This window comes from Triplophysa dalaica, chromosome 3 (genome assembly GCF_015846415.1).
Source record: "Triplophysa dalaica isolate WHDGS20190420 chromosome 3, ASM1584641v1, whole genome shotgun sequence".
In the NCBI taxonomy this organism is placed as follows: Eukaryota; Metazoa; Chordata; class Actinopteri; order Cypriniformes; family Nemacheilidae; genus Triplophysa; species Triplophysa dalaica.
The window spans coordinates 15,855,265-15,874,605 of NC_079544.1; positions in this window are offsets into that span (position 1 = coordinate 15,855,265).

Below are 19,341 nucleotides of genomic sequence, written 5' to 3' on the forward strand. Positions count from 1 at the left end.
TTTTTTCGAAAGTGGTAAATGAACAGCTTATTTTGGTAAAAACAGTAAGTCTACATTAAACAAGCACTTGCTCTTTGGTTTATGTAAAGCTCAAACGTTATATGTAGAAAAGACTGGATTTTCCCCCCAAGAACATAAGTGTGATTTGTCTGTGCTGAAGAGGCTCTTTTGTCTTAGCAGGGAGTGGGATGAGTTTTCCATAATAACATTCTTGGAATTCGAAGACCATTCTGCTCGCTAATACTATAAAATGGACCCAAAAACACAAGGACTATTTTAATTAAATTCTTTATTTTGCTGCTCCTGCATATTTCTGTGACAAAGAGAGAGACATTGACTGCAACAGACCTGTAACCAAACAACTTCGGTACCAACTTCTATTGTAAGGACACAAAACCAATGGAAGTCAATGGGCACCGCCGTAGTTTAGTTACCAACATTCTTCAAATTACATTCTTTTGTGTTAGGAAGAAAGAAAGTCAGACAGGTTGAAATGACAAGAGCATGAGTAAGAATGTATTTTCATTTTGTGAACTATCCCTTTAATATATTGGATTAAATATTAAGATGAAAATATTTTTGTCTAACACAAGGAAACAAAGGAGCTTATATAAACTACAATCAAATAAACCCTGTTGGCGTTTGCGGTTTCAATGTTAATGTAAATTTAACCCTAACTGTATTTTCTCAGATAACCACCTTTAAAAAATATATATCTAAAGATTCCGGATTGGCTACATCTGCAGAATATGACAGCTACCTCAAAGTCAGCGGGTTAAGAAAAAGTGTTTTGCTATCTTACATAAGAGGAATTGGTTTCAGACAGGCTTCCATAATGAACCATATGTCAGGGTCTAATGATCTACAATTTAATGTGAATAGTCAGTGGAAAGAGACAGGGTTTCACATGTTTTCCTCTGTCTCACCTTACAGTGCAGAAGAACAAGAACCTTCCAAGGTGGTACAGACCCACTGCAGCATCAGGTGTAGCAGTAGGCTTCTTACAAGATACAGTTTCACTGTCCAGCCGATACAGATTGGATGTACAATTGAAAGAAGGTATACTACCCTAAAAAGGTATGATGTATATTATGTATTCTAAAATGCTAATACCAACCACTTAATGTCATTGCTCTTTGTGAATCCCATACACCTGTCTGTATCCTCTAACTTGGTCCTTGTGAACCTCAGCGTGCATTCCACCAAACCTTTCTGAAAATGTATCTGCATTCTTGGTTCCCTGGCAACAGCCTCATGTCAGCTCTACTGCGTCATTAGGTCCTAAACTGTCTGGTGGTCTTTCATGCTGACAACTCAAAATCCTCCGGAAGATTTGTTTTGCTCAGATGTTGCTCTTTCATAGCTTTGGAGGTTTAGTGAGTTCTCAGTTGTGTTTCATTTAGGAATCAACTTTGTCTTCTAAAATTGTTGAAAAAAACTACAGATTAGAATTTTTTGTGGATTGTACCAAGATAAACTTTTATTAATGGTGAAGTCTTTAATAATATTGCTTTCTTATTACAGACATGTAAGAGATGCGCTGTATGGCATAAATGTTTATTGAAATGCTACGTTTATTGAAACCACCTCTAAACACGTATCAAAGACTATATATTATATTATATTTTGTCAATGTCAAATTTAGTTCTCCAGTAGCCTATGAACTGTTGGTCTCAATTCAGCACTTTATAACAGTGTGCTCAAATTTTGCCCAAAGAAAACTGGTAACATCCCCAGGACCAAAGCTTGAAACATCTTCCAGGTCTTTCTACTGCAGGTTCTGTAGTCTCTCCACCAGAGGGTTCCTCGGCACAATGCTTTGTAAAACTGGGAAAAAAAGATCCTTTCTATGAAAACTGTATAATACAAAATGTAATAAAATGAAGATCTCAATCATCAACTGGTAACTACACAAGCAGTATATAAACGCATTTTATTAACATTATTATTATTATTAATACTGTTATAAGGTGTTGGCAAGTCTACAGATTGACATTATTACACTAGGCAACTTGCAAAGTATGTTTCAGGCTTTAGTTCGTGTGGTTACGCGTTTCTCTGTTTGAACTAGTGAAGTGTCAGAGGAGGGCACTCTCTGTTTGTCTTTAAACATTTTTACTTGTGTTCAGTTTTAAAAAGAAAAAGAAATAGTCTTCAGTGAAACAAAAACAATCAGCAGTTGTACTTGTGTAGCACACTGAGTCTCTGGCAACTCTGGAAAGCCATGCAAACATTACAAAAGGAACAAAACAGCATGCTGTAACAGAAGAAAATAGCGAGATGTGGCGTATTTCATTAAGGTTCTCATTAGACCACATGAACACACACACCCGTCATTCCGTTTGAGCACAATGTTTTTTAAATATGTGCCTTTAGCCGCAAGCAAAAAAAATGAAACCAAATCAAACGTGTGGTGGATCGCTGTGTCGCTTTACCTCCCAACCCCCCCTCCGAACAGCCTCAGGTTGTTTCCCCAGTTGGACTGTCCTCATCCAGCATTTATTACTTCAATCATAATGGATTCAAATTGCATAATGACTTCATGCAACTATTATCATGTATTTTCCTTTTTCACAACACCTCTAATGAGACTATAATCTGTTGCCTTTATTTTTGACAACAATTACTTGATGATATTAGAGTGTCTCAAGGTTACAATAGCAACAGATTATTCCCTTCGGTTGGAAATTGGTGTTTACGTAATGATGTAATTGTAAAAAGCGCGTTACCAAAATCGTAATGGATGATCAGGTTATCCAGGATAATGGATTGTGGTGTGGAGTTGTTTTAGCATTCTTTAACTTTAAAAAAGGCCTGTTGTATCCCTTCCAAATAATGAGGTCGGTTAACCTGATGAACTTTTTTTAGCAAAACAAAGTCTTAATAAGATCCAATAATTAAATAAGGTTTTATCACTTTAGTGCACCTTCTTAATGAAACCTCATATGAGTTATGTTCTGTGGCAATGACAAATGTATTTAAAGAGGTTTGCTAATAACTGGTTACACAGAATCTAATAAGATTCCATGAGATTATTCAGTTATCAGGTGAATGTCCATTAAACAAGAAATCTGCTCAAATTTGGTTCAGAAATATATGAATTTTATTATTAATTGCTCCTAAAGATTCAAGTACAAAGCTTACTTTTATAACAACTCATTTTCGCTACATCCAAAATTCTGAGAGAATATACATTGTCCTCAAATAAATCATTATCTTTCTTCTGAAATTGTAAAAAGAGGAGTTTTGGATCAAAGGGCAGTGACAACACTCTGTGTTCTCAAGAAAAAACACAAGGCTTTTTACGAGATAAAAGACAAATCTCATGTGAAACTGTTTCTTACAAACTTTGTTGTATTTTACTCATACATTTTTTTTACCATCCTAAAGCTGAAATAGTGTTAAAGAGCACGTTCTCCGCGACCCTATTTTTCAACCTTTAGTTCGTGTTGCTGTTAGAGCATAGACAATATCTGCAAAATGATAAACCTCAAATTTCAGTGCCAAGACAGATATTGTCCTTAAAAGAATTTGCTTTTCAAGGACTACAGAGAGCGGCTGGAATCAGTCTACAGCCCTGTACTTCCCGGTACATGATGTCACCATTCCGAGTGCTTTTAATAACCTCCGCCCAAAGGAATACACCAAAAAAAGGGCGAGGTGTTCCTAAGAGAAGAGGAAGAGCCGCTGGAGAAGTGTTTGGTTATCAGAGATTGTAAACATTTGACTGAGCTATAGGCTAAACTACTTTCACTTTCTTCACAGTACAGCTGGTAATAAGAATTCAGTTACACACATGCAAGATAACCAACAGTCAAATAACAGCTTCCATGACTTTAACATCTGCTGTGAAAGCTGTTCTGTGTAATACACAGATATTGTGTGTACGTGTGTGTGCGTGTCTTAAACACTTCTATGAAACGTCCTTCGAAGTCATGCTTGCAGATGTCTCCTGGTCAATCTGCTTGTTTTATTATCCAACTCGGATCCAATATAAAAAGGCAAAACTGAGGCTTCTGTCATTAGTGTTTATTAATATAACCGGTCTCACGCCAATCAGTCCGATGTCATTTCCCTCGCCATAGTAGGAAACAAATGTGTGATCTCTAACAAAGATTGACGTCTGCTCTTCACGAATAGACGTCCATTACACTTCGATCCATCCGCATGTTTTTAGCAGATAAAGTGAAGTAGACGTCATTGTTGCTGTTAATTGCTAAAAGCCAAAGTTTTTGAATGCACATGGGAGGGGCACCGACCGATCACAACAGCCTGAGAAGCGGAAGCCAATCACGACAGTCAGTAATTGACTGGAAGAAATCCAGTCGGTTTGTTAGAAGTGGGACAGCGATGAACAGTAGACTTGAAATTTGTGAAATATATAGCGTTTTTTTAAGTTAGAAACATGATCATCCATTTTTAAAAAACATAATCAAAGCCTCTAAAACAGCCAAAGACTGGCTCCTTTAATTGGAAAAAGAACATACATCGTCTCGAGATTCATACAGTCAATCACAAAAACATTTTATGTTAATAATGGGCGTGGTTGTCGTCTTTCTCTGAGATTTGATTGGATGCATTAAAACCGCTGTTGCATTTTGAAATGGCACTAGCAGCAGACTGAGAGTTGAATGGGAGGAGTTAACGGATTAATTGACTTGTCATTAAAGCGTACCTAACATGACATCATGAAAATGACATTTCATGCAGTCTGTTATGTTGCCGTGTTCGAAAGTAAGCTGTCTGCCAAGTTGTAAGTCCGAAGGTGAATAAATAACGAAGTTATTTGCTTGTAAAAATGGGAGTCGACTCTGAATCACCCAAACGATTAGTGGACGCATATCTATGTCACTATACATAAACGTGTTGCTGAGACTGGCAGGAAAATGTACGTCTCCTCCCCCGAACACTGTCACTCGTTCATGATGCGTGTGTATCATGTCTAGAGTCTGTGTTCTACGGTGTGAAACTAAGTCCGTCTTATTTCAGCAACCTAAGCAAGAACGTCTGAGGGAAAAATGGTTACAATTCATTTTTCAAAGAATACCGAAGGAGTATAAACCCAGGGTTTAACTGTGTGCGCGTCATTTCACCGAGTGGTTTTCAACTCCAGTCCTCAGGCCCCCCCTGACAGAATACTTTGGATGTCTCCCTATTGAACACCTGAACAAGTTAATGAGATAATGAAGTGATGATTGAGTCATTAATGATACGGATGAATCGAGGAACGAATCATTTGAGAGTCAGTCAAGAAGTAAGGTACGAATAACTGCCTATAATTACGAGATTAAAGTGTTTTTACACATTGTATGTACATAAACTTGTTGTTGGACACTCCATAAACCAAAGTAGGGCCTAAAAAAATCATATGTTACCTACTCTTTAAATGGTGCGATCTGAAAGCGGTCCATCTCTGTTTCGTTTCAATTTGTCCAGATATCGCTGTGTGTTCATTTAAACGCGAACGTAGCAGTATTTAGAAAATTGACGTCGCCCCGTGAGTGATGGGTGTAAGTTAGTAGAGTTTGCATTGAATTCCCACACAGGTAAGGGCAATGCGTGAAATGTTAACAATAAGACAAAAGAATAATAATAAAAGTACTCGAAGCAATCTTAAGATGTGAGAAGCTTATAAAATTCATTAAAGGTTTTGTAAGTAGGCCTACGACTAAAGTTCTTTTCAGGTTTATGTTCACCAGCACTGCCAGATTGCTTGTTATGTTAACTTTGTATAAAAAAGACACATTTTTTTGTGCATTTGATGCGTTTCAAAGGTGTTTGCGTTTCAAGACTATGCATGGTAGGCACATGTTTGGTTCAATGATTTAGTGTTTGGTGGACTAGATGATCTGTTTATTTTGTCATGCACGTACAGCAATTCGAGTAAGGATGGTGGTGTACCCATGTTGTATTTGGTGAATTAACTGGATATATTCTGTGTATTTGATATTGTGGCTGATTGAACTTCTCATGCTGAGAAGAAAATACTTGTGATGAAGTTTACAATACATTTTCTCTTTGTCAGTTGCAATGTAACAATGGATTTGTACATTAGTTGTGTGCATTAGGGTATTTCATAGGCCACTTTTGAAAATTTCGTCAAATAAACTGGCTTAGTAAGTAGTGGTTTCTGTATTGATAAACACTCCTGTTGTTAAACTAAACAATCCGCATATCTGTGTTTGTTCTGTTACTTTTTCATATCCCATGAAAGATGCTATAAACAAAAAGCCACTTTATCCAATAAGTAGCAATCAATCATGATAAAAGAGTGCATGATGTTCTTGCTTTAAAGCCAAGCACACTAGCCAGTTATTAAACACCTAAAATGTCCTCACTTTCTCATCACATGTACTGTGTCTGGCAGAAGTGTGATTCATTTCAGTGAATCATTTTGTTTGAACAATTATGTCCTAATTAATTAAAGCGGCTGCTCATCTGCACCGTTTTATGTTTTCTATTTTTGTTACCAAATATTTCGTTGAAAGCTACGGTTTGATCATGCTTCTCAGCTGGTTTTCTGTTTTGTTTTACATTGTAGTTCTTATAATTTTGTGCCTGTGTTCGATTGTGAAAATAAGTTTTGCCCTCCTTAAATAATCTCAATTGTAAGTATTTAAAAAAAAATTGCATTGGGTTGAATGTGGTTAAACTTCATTTTCAATCATTTTCTTTATCGTGTACTGTACCATAAGACGTTTTGAAGTTTTAATGTCTTTTAGCACAGTGTTGTAAAGCAGTTGTTGTTTCATTGTTTGCGTCCTAAGTAAAGTGAAGGTGACATAGGAGAACATGAGCGGCTTATCTTGAGGTCTTGTTCTGTGCATGACACTCTTTGTCATGATTTGGTTTAAGATAAGACATCAGGACATACGTGTGACCTTTTGTCAATTGTACACCCATCTTAAATGGTCATTGGTTTATACAAGTTCATCCCGAGTTCCACAGCTGAGTGGTAGGGTGTTGGTTTCACTTTCTGGCAGTGGCAAAATGGTCTTTATAGCACACTTCAGATCATTTAATAGGTGTCATTTAATATTAAAAATGAAAAGTTCTGAAATTCCCTAAAAATCTTTTGAGTGGCTAGATGTTAATGCAACGTGATGGTCACCGTGACACCAGGTGAAGTACGACATGAGTGGTGATTAATGTCCAGCAGTGAGTACTGTAGCACACCTGAACAACAGTCATTCATTATAAATAGACTTACCCATTGACACCACCTTGAGCTCATGTGCTGTATCTGGTCATGCATATTTAACACAGACTCGAAGGTTGTCTGTCACACATGCGTCTACAACCTCATGTTATCTCAAAACAATAATGAGATCAGTTGTATCAGGTTAAGAAAGCGCAAGACTGTGGAGACTGTGGCATTTAGGTGAAGTAAATTAATTAACTTTGTTAATGACACCCGTTAAAATAGGGGCCAAGCCCCGAGGGGGCTATGGCCTCTATTTTTCTTATCAGTATTATTATTATTATTCTTAACCATGGGTGTCTATGGTAGCCCTATGAACCTTACATAGGAAAATGTAAAAATTGGCACACTCGTAGAGGTGGTACTCATTAGTCACATGACCAAGTATCAGGTCTCTAGCACTCACTCTAGCGCCACCAACAGATCAAAAATACACTTTTCAAACGCCTGTTACTTTTGAACCCAGTGATGTACAAACATTTTACTCAGCACACGTCATGCACTCATCACACTCCTCGCATTCCAAGCCTTACACTAAGACTCCACCCATTACAGTAGCGGCCATCTTGAAAAGCACAGTATTGCGTTTTTTCGTTACTAGTCCTAGAAATTGTGACACATTGTCACGAAAACTGGCTGAGCCAAAATGGGGAACAGCCCTACCAATGGGTCACGAGATTTGATTTTTTTTTATTTTTGCCCCTAACTTTTGAAATGTTTGTCGGAAAAATTGTGATCTCTGTGTCTATGGATTCCTTGAATCGTGCTGGATTGGTCGAGTTGATTGGTTATGTTGCCATTGAAAAGTCCCACCCAACAGCCCACCATTTTGAAATTTGCCATAAAATCACGATATAGGGAGGACATGCTGTGGGTACACTGGGAGAAGAGTGTGGTTATGTGGGGGAAATGTGGACTGTGGGGGCATGTGGGGGAAGTGTGGGCTGTTTATGGGCATGTGGGGGAAGTGTGGGCTGTGTGTGGGCTTGGCCCCGTATCGCTGCTAGCAGCTATATTTATATATATAACCTTCAATGTAACGTTAGGGTGAGATGATAGGCCTATCTTTTTAAGTAAAAAATTCATCTAATACAATTATCATACTTTAAAATCCAGAATAGTTACTTATTTTTGTCCTTGATACTCTAGTTTTATCTGCTTTCCTATAGGCATCTGTACATGATTTCATATGTCTGTTGTTGTTGCTCATGTCTGTTGTTGTTGCTCTTGTCCAATAGATGAACAACAGTTTATTTGTATTTTGATACTATATAATATTTAGAGGCTATTTTGCGGGAGTCCCGCTTTCTACCGCAGCCCACACACACAAGTGTCTTACTGCCTACACCCATCAAATCTTGTTGCAAAACATTTTCTAGCTCTTATTTTATTTATTAATTGTCGACGTGACTTTTATCAAATCTGAGGTTGTTCGACCCCTTGTCTGGAAGGAGGTTAAGATTTGTTTTCTATCTCTATATTAATTTAACAAGATCAAACCATCAAACTCCAGACAGATATTGTTATGCACATAATGTCTAGAGGTACAACATCTCGGAAAGCAGGTCTAATCAATTAATTGTGTTACACAACACCAGGCACATATGAATTACAATGGTTTACCACAATGAAATAAAGTGCTGGTTTCTCATCTTTTTGCATGACTGAAGTCATTGCTGCAAACTGTAAGAGGCGAAGTCACGCCTACGTTCAGACTGTCACCAATTTTCTGATCTGCATGTCAGTGTGAACAGGACAAACCAAATGGAGTCCGATCTTTTTAAATCTGATCTGAGCCACTTCCATATGCTCCTAAATCAGATACAGGTCTGATCTTTTGCAATGCGACCTCAGTCTGAACGGTAATATCGGAATTCATGCAACTTTTACGTCATTCTACATCGACCCGCGTCATAATTCTGGGCCGGTGCGACCTACTGTGTCACGTGTTTAATCGTAACAACATGGAGGAGAGCAGTGAGTTTAGGCAGTAGAGGGACAGTGAAGTGCTAGATTTGAACAGCATTTGGGTGAGTGGGAGTGTCTTACTGTGAGAGTGCTTTGGAGAGGATATATTATGGACTTTATTCACATGAACTCGGTGTAATGAGGTTCAATTAAAAGGAAGGAAGGAGACGGGAACCGGCAAACATTTAAACATTTAATCAAAATAATAAAAAAGAAAAGACAGCTGGCAGCCCTTCGCGGACGACTGCCGGCAAATAAAACAAACCACAACATAAACCCAGGGCTGGTCCTCTCTCATCGACTGTCTGGTCACTCCGTGATACGAGAACGGTGCGTGCACAGCTGACGCTCATTAACAATCACTCACCGGCCTTGACCCACGGTCTTGCCCCGCCTACTCCACTACATTCCCCATCGCCCCTCACAGGCCGGGGTACCCCCGAGACTATGCTTGCTCCCTCCCTCGGGGGTTTCCCAGTCTCGGAGTACCGTTCCCCTTGGGGTATGTAGCGACGAGACAACAGAGACGGGAGCCCTCGGAGCGACCGGAAAGAGAGAGGGGAGAGAGGAAAAAAATAAAAAATTATAGTCCGGTTCCCCTACATGCTCCCGCTTGGTCCTCAACCAGCCGGGGTACTCTCCTTCGCGGTGCCTTGCGGTGACCCTGGGCGCTCACTGGACGCCCCCGGCTCCTCCCCCTTGGGCGGACGGATGCAGGCTCCGGCCTCTGGCGGACGGTGGCAACTCCCCCGCTCCTGCTTGGACGATAACCCCACCTCGACACAGGAGCGCGGCAGTAAAGGTCACCGTCCCACCGACACTTTTGCGGCCCACAATGGCTCCTCCTCTTCTCCAGAACAACTGCTTCGGGCAGCCACTGGCGGACGCCATTGGTCTGTGCTGCCCGAACTCTCCGGCAACGCGAGGCCACTCGGCGGCGAGGACTCTCCGACAGCATGTCTCTCCTTCCTCCCGGGTTTCGGCACCAATGTAACAAGGTTCAATTAAAAGGATTGAAAGAGACGGGAACCGGCAAACTCTCAATACGTTTAATAAAATAATGACAAATAGACAGCCGACAGCCCCTCACGGGCGACTGCTGGTGACACCAGCAAACCACAACTAAAATCCAGGCCTGGTCCTCTCTCCTCGACGGTCCGTTTGCTCGTTCTCTTATGCTCCCGATCTCCTCCGTGATACGAGACCATTGCGCGCACAGCTGACGTTCATTAACAATTACTCACTAGCCTAGACTCACGGTCTCACCCCGCCTACTCCACTACACTCGGGTAGACCTCTAAGATCATTTAATTGCTTTTTGCTTTCAGATCTGAAAGCTCACCTGAAAGCCAAAGGAGATTGCACATTTTCGGTCGCAGGCCCAAGACTATGGAATACCCTTCCACCTAACATCGGATCCGCACCCTCAGTTGATGTTTTTAAAACACACGTGAAACAGCAATTGTTTTCTACTGCTTTTAATTGATGACTTTTGTAAGATGAATTGTTTTAATTTTTCTGTTATGTTTGATGCGTGTTGTTATTTTCTTTTGTTGCGGTTGTACAGTCCTTTGGTCTACTTTGTAGTTGAAAGGGCTCTATAGATAACGTAGACTTGAGACTTTACTTGAGAGTCCCTGGCAGGTATAATTTAAAGTAGCCCTGGACATACTGAAATTTTGCGTGAAATCCATTTCAGTTAAGTTATTTACATCACGATCCCAACACTCCTGGCTCTGAATTTGCATCCACACACAGCAGCAATTGCGCCACAAAGTGTTTTTCCCCCCTCTGCTCCTTGTTCTCCTTATCATTGCTCATGAATTTTGTGGCTTCCACATCGTTGAAAAATTTTTTTGGATCACAAAAAGGCTGTAGTTGATTAAACACAGTTTTCTCCAGGACCTTGGATAAAAATGGTATCCTTGAAATTGGTCGAAAGTTTGACAAGACAGTGTGATCTAGCTTTGGCTATTTCAGACGAGGTTGCACTACTGCATGTTTTAGAGATGAGGGCGAAGTGCCAGTAGCCAGACTGCTATGTATGATTGATTGAATACTGGGGACAATAATATCATAAACTGATATGGGCCACATTCCTAAACATAATGTGAACAGCCAAACAGAAAATAGGATTTGAGAAAAAAAATCAGAATTGACCATTAATACAAGCAGTGTGAATGTAGTCAAAGAAATCAGGTTGATGGGTAATTAATGCAATATTTTTCCCACTTTAAAAATCTGATTTCTCATGTCTGTACAAATCTGTGTCTTAACCATAAATAGTGCTGTAGAGTGATGTCATAGTGTGAATCCTATGACTTTAATATCGTTGAACAATACAGTTGTATGTTTACTGTGCCATGACTTTACCTTTACAGTGGATAACATTAACTATTAAAACAATACTTAGGCACAAATGGAGACAGTTTTATTGCATTTATGCCGCGTGATCTGACGTTAACTAATTTGAAATATGTTTACTGAAGCATTTAAGGATAATAATTTAGATACAGATCAATTTAAAATATCTATTAAATCTATTAAACTGCCCCGTGACCCGAGGTAGTTCGGATAAGCGGTAGAAAATGGAATGGAATGGATTCTATTAAACTGCATTCTGCATTCCATAAAAAAATTGCCATGGTGTTAATATCAGAATGAAGGTACACCAGGGGTTTAATGTAAAACAGATACATTAAGGAATTATCCAAAGGATTATGTGCATGAGAGCTCATTTAAAGAGAAAGTAGTAAGGGGCATCATGGGAACCAAATAATGTTCTGAAATATGACATTTAGAGATTGAGGTTACTGTCGATAATTGTGATATTAATGACCATGATTATTGATATTGTGCTAATTCACAAAATGATAATATCATAAATAATTCAGTACCTGTATCTAGTTGACACGTTATTAACATTTTGGTTCCTACACTCATAATTTATTCTCTAAAAAAGCTAAATGAATGAAGTTAAAGTCTTCATTTTTTGCCAGTATATTTTGCAATAATATTGATTCAGATATGGAGATACAGCAGCACCACATAGATATACCTGTAGATTACTACAGTATGGTTATAAACAGCAATAACTCAAATTTGTCAGGAATTCTTAAGGAGCCAAATGAATATAGCAGGTAGGTGGTGTGTTGAACTTATTCATTCACTCGTTTGCTGATATTTTGCTGTGCAGCATTTCATATTTGGTCAGAGCCCATTCAATTTAACGATTCATGAATCATGGAGGACTCAGAATTTTTCGTATTAGTGACTAAAACATTTTACTTCTGATATACTACATTCACACCACTAGGTGTCAGTAAGTTTAAGAGGACTGTGAAATTGGCAAGCACAACATAAACACAAAATTACTAATGTAACATCTATGCCTGACCGTTTTCCAAAGGGTATGAGTCCACCTCCGAGCACTTTGGAGTGATAACAATCAAGGCTGCCATATTGAAGGGTCGTTCCAAACTGAAGTGCTCAAAACTGGCCTCTTCAAAAGGCACTGCAATGAACACTTTGCATCATGATCTTTTGCTCTAAATTGTGTGTGGATCCAGCCACTCTTTACTTCATGTTGCACCTAAACTACTACAAAATAAAACTTTTTTAACTCTCATGGCTGATCTAGAACTTGTGATCCAGACTTCGTAAAATTGATCATTGAACTCAACATCTCTCAGAGAAGAGGCTGATTATTTTGACATGTAGAGAGGGGGAGAGCGTTTGATGACATTTAAAAGTTCAGATGAAAGTATAATATTAACATGACTAAGTAAGGCAAATGTAAACACAGCACTGACAGAGATGAAATGTGTGACCAAAGTAGAGTCTCAGATATTTATTAGGACGTGTGCTGCAGATATTGGGGGAATAAAAGTAGGTGAGGCTGTACAGACGCTGAGCTTTTGAAATGCAAACTAGTACTGTTCAGTGTGCAAATGGAGAACATTCTCTGTGGGTCGAACGAAGACGCCACAGCGGAGCTCAGAGTAGAGCAGTAAACATATTCAAACTGCAATGTGGAAGGGCTCAGCAGACGGGAAACTCTCTAGAAGCCATTAAGCTAAACTCACTGAATTTAGACATGCTGAAATGAAGCAGTCTTTCAGGGAAAAACTTCATCTTATGGAGGCTTTACCTCAGAATGAGACTGACATAAATATTAGTGTTTGTGTGCGTATAAAACTAACAACTATGCTTGCCAATTTGATAAAATTGAATGCATTTTGAGGTGGCATTAATGTATTTTATAATTTTTCATAATGCCACATTTTTATAGTATATATAATTTAACCCTACAGCTGGGTTTGTTCCTTTTTGGTGGGCAGAAATATTTTTTTTGTATCACTTGCTCACCCCCTGTCATCCTAAACCTTTATGTCTGTCTTTCTTTTTTAGTAATGTTGGTTACTAAACAACCTTGGCCCCTAACTTCTATTGTATGGACGATCATCCCAAAAATGCAGGTTTTGATAACATGAGGTAAATAAATGTATATATTTTTTGTGTGAACTGTCCCTTTAACATGCTTGTTGTGTTAAGACCTAAACAGTTTTCATCCAGAAGTGGAGCTCAATATATTTTCCTCCTGGGGGCGTATTACAGAAAGTTTCTTATCTTTGGTCTTAACTTAAGTCATGATAAGTTAAATTAGGATTTTTCACAAATTCGTAGCAAACAGAAGCAAATCTTAACTTGATTTGGGATTCCTATTCTTACAAAATCGTATCTTATTGCTAGTTAGGTAATCTTAAAGGAGTCAAATGACACGGCTAAAACTAAAAATATTGTTAGTTTAAGATGTAATGCAATGTGTATACATGCTGTATTTTCAACATACTGTGCATGTTTGTATCTCCTCTTGCCAAACTTCTCTGAAACATGCAGATTTTTAACTAAGCTCATCACTTTGAAAAAAGAAGTGTGCTATGATTGGCCAGTTAACCAGTGCATAGTGATTGGTCGAATACTGCAAGCGTGTGATGGAAATGTAATGCCTCTTACCATATTTGGAACATCCTAAGCAATTGTACCGACAGACCTGACTTGCGTATACATTTGAGCGGTCTTAGTCAACTCATACTACGAACTGACGTGGATTTGTGGGGGTGTGGTTACAGGAGGTGTTTCAGGCAGGTCTGGGTGAGCATTCGCTTTTAGATAGAATGTATCTTTTGTTCCGACACTTTAATTTGAGCAAATTTTCTCTGTTCTTCATTTTCAATTCTTAATCAATGTAATGCCATTGTTGGAAAGTGCAATTGTGAGCATTTTTTATAATTTTGAAGTTATGACAGCTGTAGGGTCGTCCTAAAGTTAAGACAGTTCCATTTTATTTCAGATGCTTATGTAATACCCCTTTCCTATATGTAGTTAAAATAAGATTATGTTCTGTAATAGCTTTTGTACTAAATGAGGTCCTATCTGATAAGGATATGATTTTCAAATTATGATCTTTCTGTAATACGCCCCTCCTAATTTCGAAGTCCAAATCACCATTTAGTTCTTGAAGACTGCTTAACTCATTAAAGGTGGGGTGGTGCTAACTTTAGCCTGCTAGCACTGAAATTATAATCCCACCCTCTATGCCATCAGACATACCTGTCCAAAAGAAAGAGAGCAACCATGGTATCATCTTTCAGACCCTTTGCCTGCCGGAGCAGTCTCTATAGTTTAAAAGCTGAACCGATGTTAATTTGAGTTTTTCCTCTTTCATGATCCAGGCATTTTTTTAGTCAAGGCTTTTTCAATTTACTTTTTTTTGTCGGTTTTACAGATTTACTTGTTGTCGGTTCCGCAGGATAGTTTGATTGTTGCTGATTGTCCACCATTCTCCCTACATTGTCTGCGTGAACCGGGTGCGCAGTGGTATGTAAAATATGTTTGTATGCTGAAAATGTACACATGACCAGTCACAGCGTTTTGCCAGAACGTTTTGACGTTTTTGGTCCTTTACGCCTTTCACAGACGACATATAATTATAAAAATATTATTTGACAAATATACTTCTTGATCGATATCAGGATGTAAAGAGATTTCCAACCAACATGACAAAAAAAATTCTAAACAGGATCAATCACTTTAAGTGTCTAGTGGGAGTGCCTTTAACACTGTCAGACATTAAAACCGTATAGCCTGGGTTAGATGTAAATTTTAATTTATTTAAGTCTTTTAGCAGATGCTTTTATCCAAATCGACTTGCAAATTAGGTAAACAATAGAAGTAATTTATGGATATTGCAATGGTTTGCTATAACTGAACTATTAAGTCAAAGTTTTAAGTTGATGCTGATATAGTCTTTTTTTTTTTTTTTTTAATAAAATATTAGTGTCAGATTTGTTTTTCCATAAAAACAGCTGTTTACTTTCAGAAGTTTTTTGGTGCTTGCTTTACCCAGAAAGAATGTTTTGGTAATTTTATTTTTACTTATTAAATTTATTTTCTATTTAATTTAAATTATTTTCTCAATGTTATTGTTTCACAATCTACAGAATTGCATATAGTATTTTTCTTCAGGATCGTATAGCACCAAGGCGTATATACATTTATAACATGAGCAAGAGACACTTATTGGTGAATGTTACACAACACGTAGTATGCTTTCCTTTCTGAGCATGCGCAGGTCCTAGTCCAGGCTCTTGTCCTGTCCAGACTGGACTTTTGCGCTACTGGCTGGACTTCCATCTTGCACAACCAAACCTCTTCAGATGATCCAGAATGCAGCGGCAAGAGCAGTCTTCAATGAACCGAAGAGAGCACACGTCACTCCTCTCTTCATTAAGTTACATTGGCTCCCTAAAGTCGCTCTCACCAGATTCAAAGCTCTGCTCTTGGCATACAAGACCACCACTGGTTCTGCACCCCCATATCTTCACTCGCTATACAGACTTATGTACCCACCAGATCTCTACACTCTGCAAATGAACAACATCTTGTAGTGCCATCCCAAAAAAGGAAAGAATCATTCTCACGCCCCATCTCTGGATCTGTTCCACATTTGTGGAATGATCTGCATGCTGTTACAAGATCAGCTGATTCTGTAGCCATCTTTAAGAATCGGCTGAAAACACTTCTCTTCTGTCAGCACCGATTAGTTCTGACTTCTATCTCTTTCCTACTCTTAAAAACTTGGCTTTGTATACTGTAGCAGGTTATATGAGACCAGTTGTACTGTGCTCATGCTTTTTGTTGTCCTTATGTTGTTCCAATTGCTTCCATTGTTTGCTTCATTCGTAAGTCGCTTTGGATAAAAGCGTCTGCTTAATGACAATGTAAATATGTTACCCTGACAACAAGACCTAATGCTGTATGTGAAATGTGCTAGACAAGAGCTCTGAAGGCCTGTGACACAGCTCCCATTGCAATGTGAGATCCTTTGAAGCTACATACAGTACAGCAGCAATGTACCAAGAACCAATGTGCGAAGAGAAATTCACGAGCCATCTCAGCACTGTGTACATGGTCATGTTTACTGGTGACATTCACAGACACTTTTTATACTAATAACAGATGGTCTTGCTCAATTCAGTTGTTTTCCACTTGCTACATCCCATGAGAAATGACAAAATATTGTGCAATGAAACACATCAATTCATTTTGTTATTGCACACAAGCCAACACGGAACTCTAATGAAGGGCTTGGAGCTGCTTTATAAGTACAGAGGAGGGCTTGTGTAGTTTCAGGATACATCCAAAGATAATTTATCACATAAAATCAATAAGTTTACAGAGATACATTTATAAGAAAACGTATGTGAACCCTTTGGGCTTACTTGGATTTCTTCATAAATTGGTCATAAAATGTGTTCTGATCTTCATCTATGTCACAACAATAGAGAAACACAGTCTGCTTAAACTAATACAGCACAAACATTATACGTTGTCATGTTTTTATTGAACACAACATGTAAACATTCATAGTGTAGGGTGGAAAAAGTATGTGAACCTTTGGGTTTAATAACTGGTTGACCCTCCTTTGGCAGCAATAACCTCAACCAGAGATCAGACCTGCACAACGGTCAGGAGAAATTTTGGACCATTCCTCTTTACAAAAGTGTTTCAGTTCAGCAATATTCTTGGGATGTCTGGTGTGAATCGCTCTCTTGAGGTCATGCCACAGCATCTCAATCGGGTTGAGGTCAGGACTCTGACTGGGCCACTCCAGAAGGCGTATTTTCTTCTGTTGAAGCTATCGGTTGTTGATTTACTTCTATGCTTTGGGTCGTTGTCCTGTTGCATCGTCCATCCTCTGTTAAGCTTCAGTTGGCAGACAGATGGTCTTAAGTTTTCCTGCAAAATGTCTTGATAAACTTTGGAATTCATTTTTCCAACGATGACAGTAATCCGTCCAGGGCCTGAGGCAGCAAAGCAGCCCCAAACCATGATGCCCCCTCCACCATATTTCACAGTTGGGATGAGGTTTTGATGGTTGGATGTTGATGTACATACATTATCCAAATAGCTTATGATTATTGTCCAAGCTCTGCTGACTGAAATGTTTAGGTTGCGTTAAGCCGGCGTTGATGGGGAAGTTTTGCGACCTTTTGTTATATTGTTCAAGTGCAGTTTTAAATCACAGGATCCATAAGTTGCTAAGAACCCAAAATTGTATTAACATAGTGACATAGCGACATAACAGCATACAATCATTAAATAAACATCTGAGCAATACGGAACTGCAGCAAATTGCTTAACCAGATCTAAACTGGACCTTACAGTATAGTCAGTGGCCTGCTATTCGACCACCCATAGCTACTAACCGAAGCACGTCAGAAGATCGTCACTTATCTGTTAGGTTCCTCAGAATTAAGTCTTCAGCCTCAACCGGATCTTTGAAGCTCATCTCCTGTCTGTCCTGCATCGTAATCCTCAAAATAGCAGGATATCTCAACTCCATCACATTTCCTGAGTAAGTTCCTCACCTTGCTGAAGGCCGCTTTCTGCTTGTTCACTGTCTGAGTGAAGTCAGGAAGAACCCAATATCTGGTCACCATGGGCTGTGGTTATTATAACTTCATTCCTGTAGCCTTCCTCCAAAGGTCTTCTTTTTCAGAGAAGTAGTGACATTTTAGCACGAAACCGTGCGGTGGTTCATTTGTTGTCAGTTGGCCTTCTGCGAAGAGTTCGGTGAGCTCAATCCAGAAGTGGGGTCTTCTCGAGGTCCAAAACAATTACGATTATAAATGGAATTGAAAGTTACTCATAAGGAGCACAACACTCTACGTCTTCACATGGTACCGCTCCTACCTGAAGGCCTATTAAATAATATTCCCAAAGTTAGTGGTGCTCTTCAGTATTCAGTTTTTTTTCTGGACAAAACCTTGGTGCATAACTTGTCCCGCACAGTTTGTCGTAGACCCATAAATGAGGTGTAAAATTGAGCAGCTTATACAGGAGAGTTGTGCAATATTGTGCATATGATGGTGGTGAAGCCATCGAGCCATACCCTAGCAATCATTAAGAGCACCCTAGAAACCACCTTACAACACCTTTGTAATGACCCAGAATACATTGGCAACACCATAGCAACAACATAAAACACTTAAGCAACCAAGTGACAAGTTTTGCCAGGGCAAGTAAAGTTTATTTAGATACTTCATAATCTTCACATTTTCTTCTTCTTTTTCACAATGTCTTATACTTACTTTATATCTTCTAGTTTACACACAGTAACAAGTATGACTTGGCTTGTAATAAAATAGATGCAAAAGTGTAGAACTTAAATGCTTGCTTAAATTTTTTTGCATTTTATTTATTTTGATTTGATATTATTCTTTACGCTTAATTTAGCCTGATTTATAGAACGTGATTTAACTCATTTTCATTTAACTGTGCTTACAAGTGTAATTTTCATGTGTGTAACTGCTTGTGCGCAGTTAAACAGTTCACTTTGAAGGAAGGTCAGATATGTTGGTACATTTGTAGCGTATTTTTTATTGCTGAATTGCCACATTGTCATTGTTCAACGACATAACAGTCATGTTAAGTGAGTTCTACGTTAACATTTCGTGATAGAACTGTTATATAATTTCTCCACTTGAATTGTGATTACCAAACTAGCTACTGGTAAATGTTTGGATTATTTGTAGATGAGTTAAAGTTGAAAAACCCAGACGCAGACAGCAGTGGAAACAATAAATAGACTTTTAATAATAAGAAAT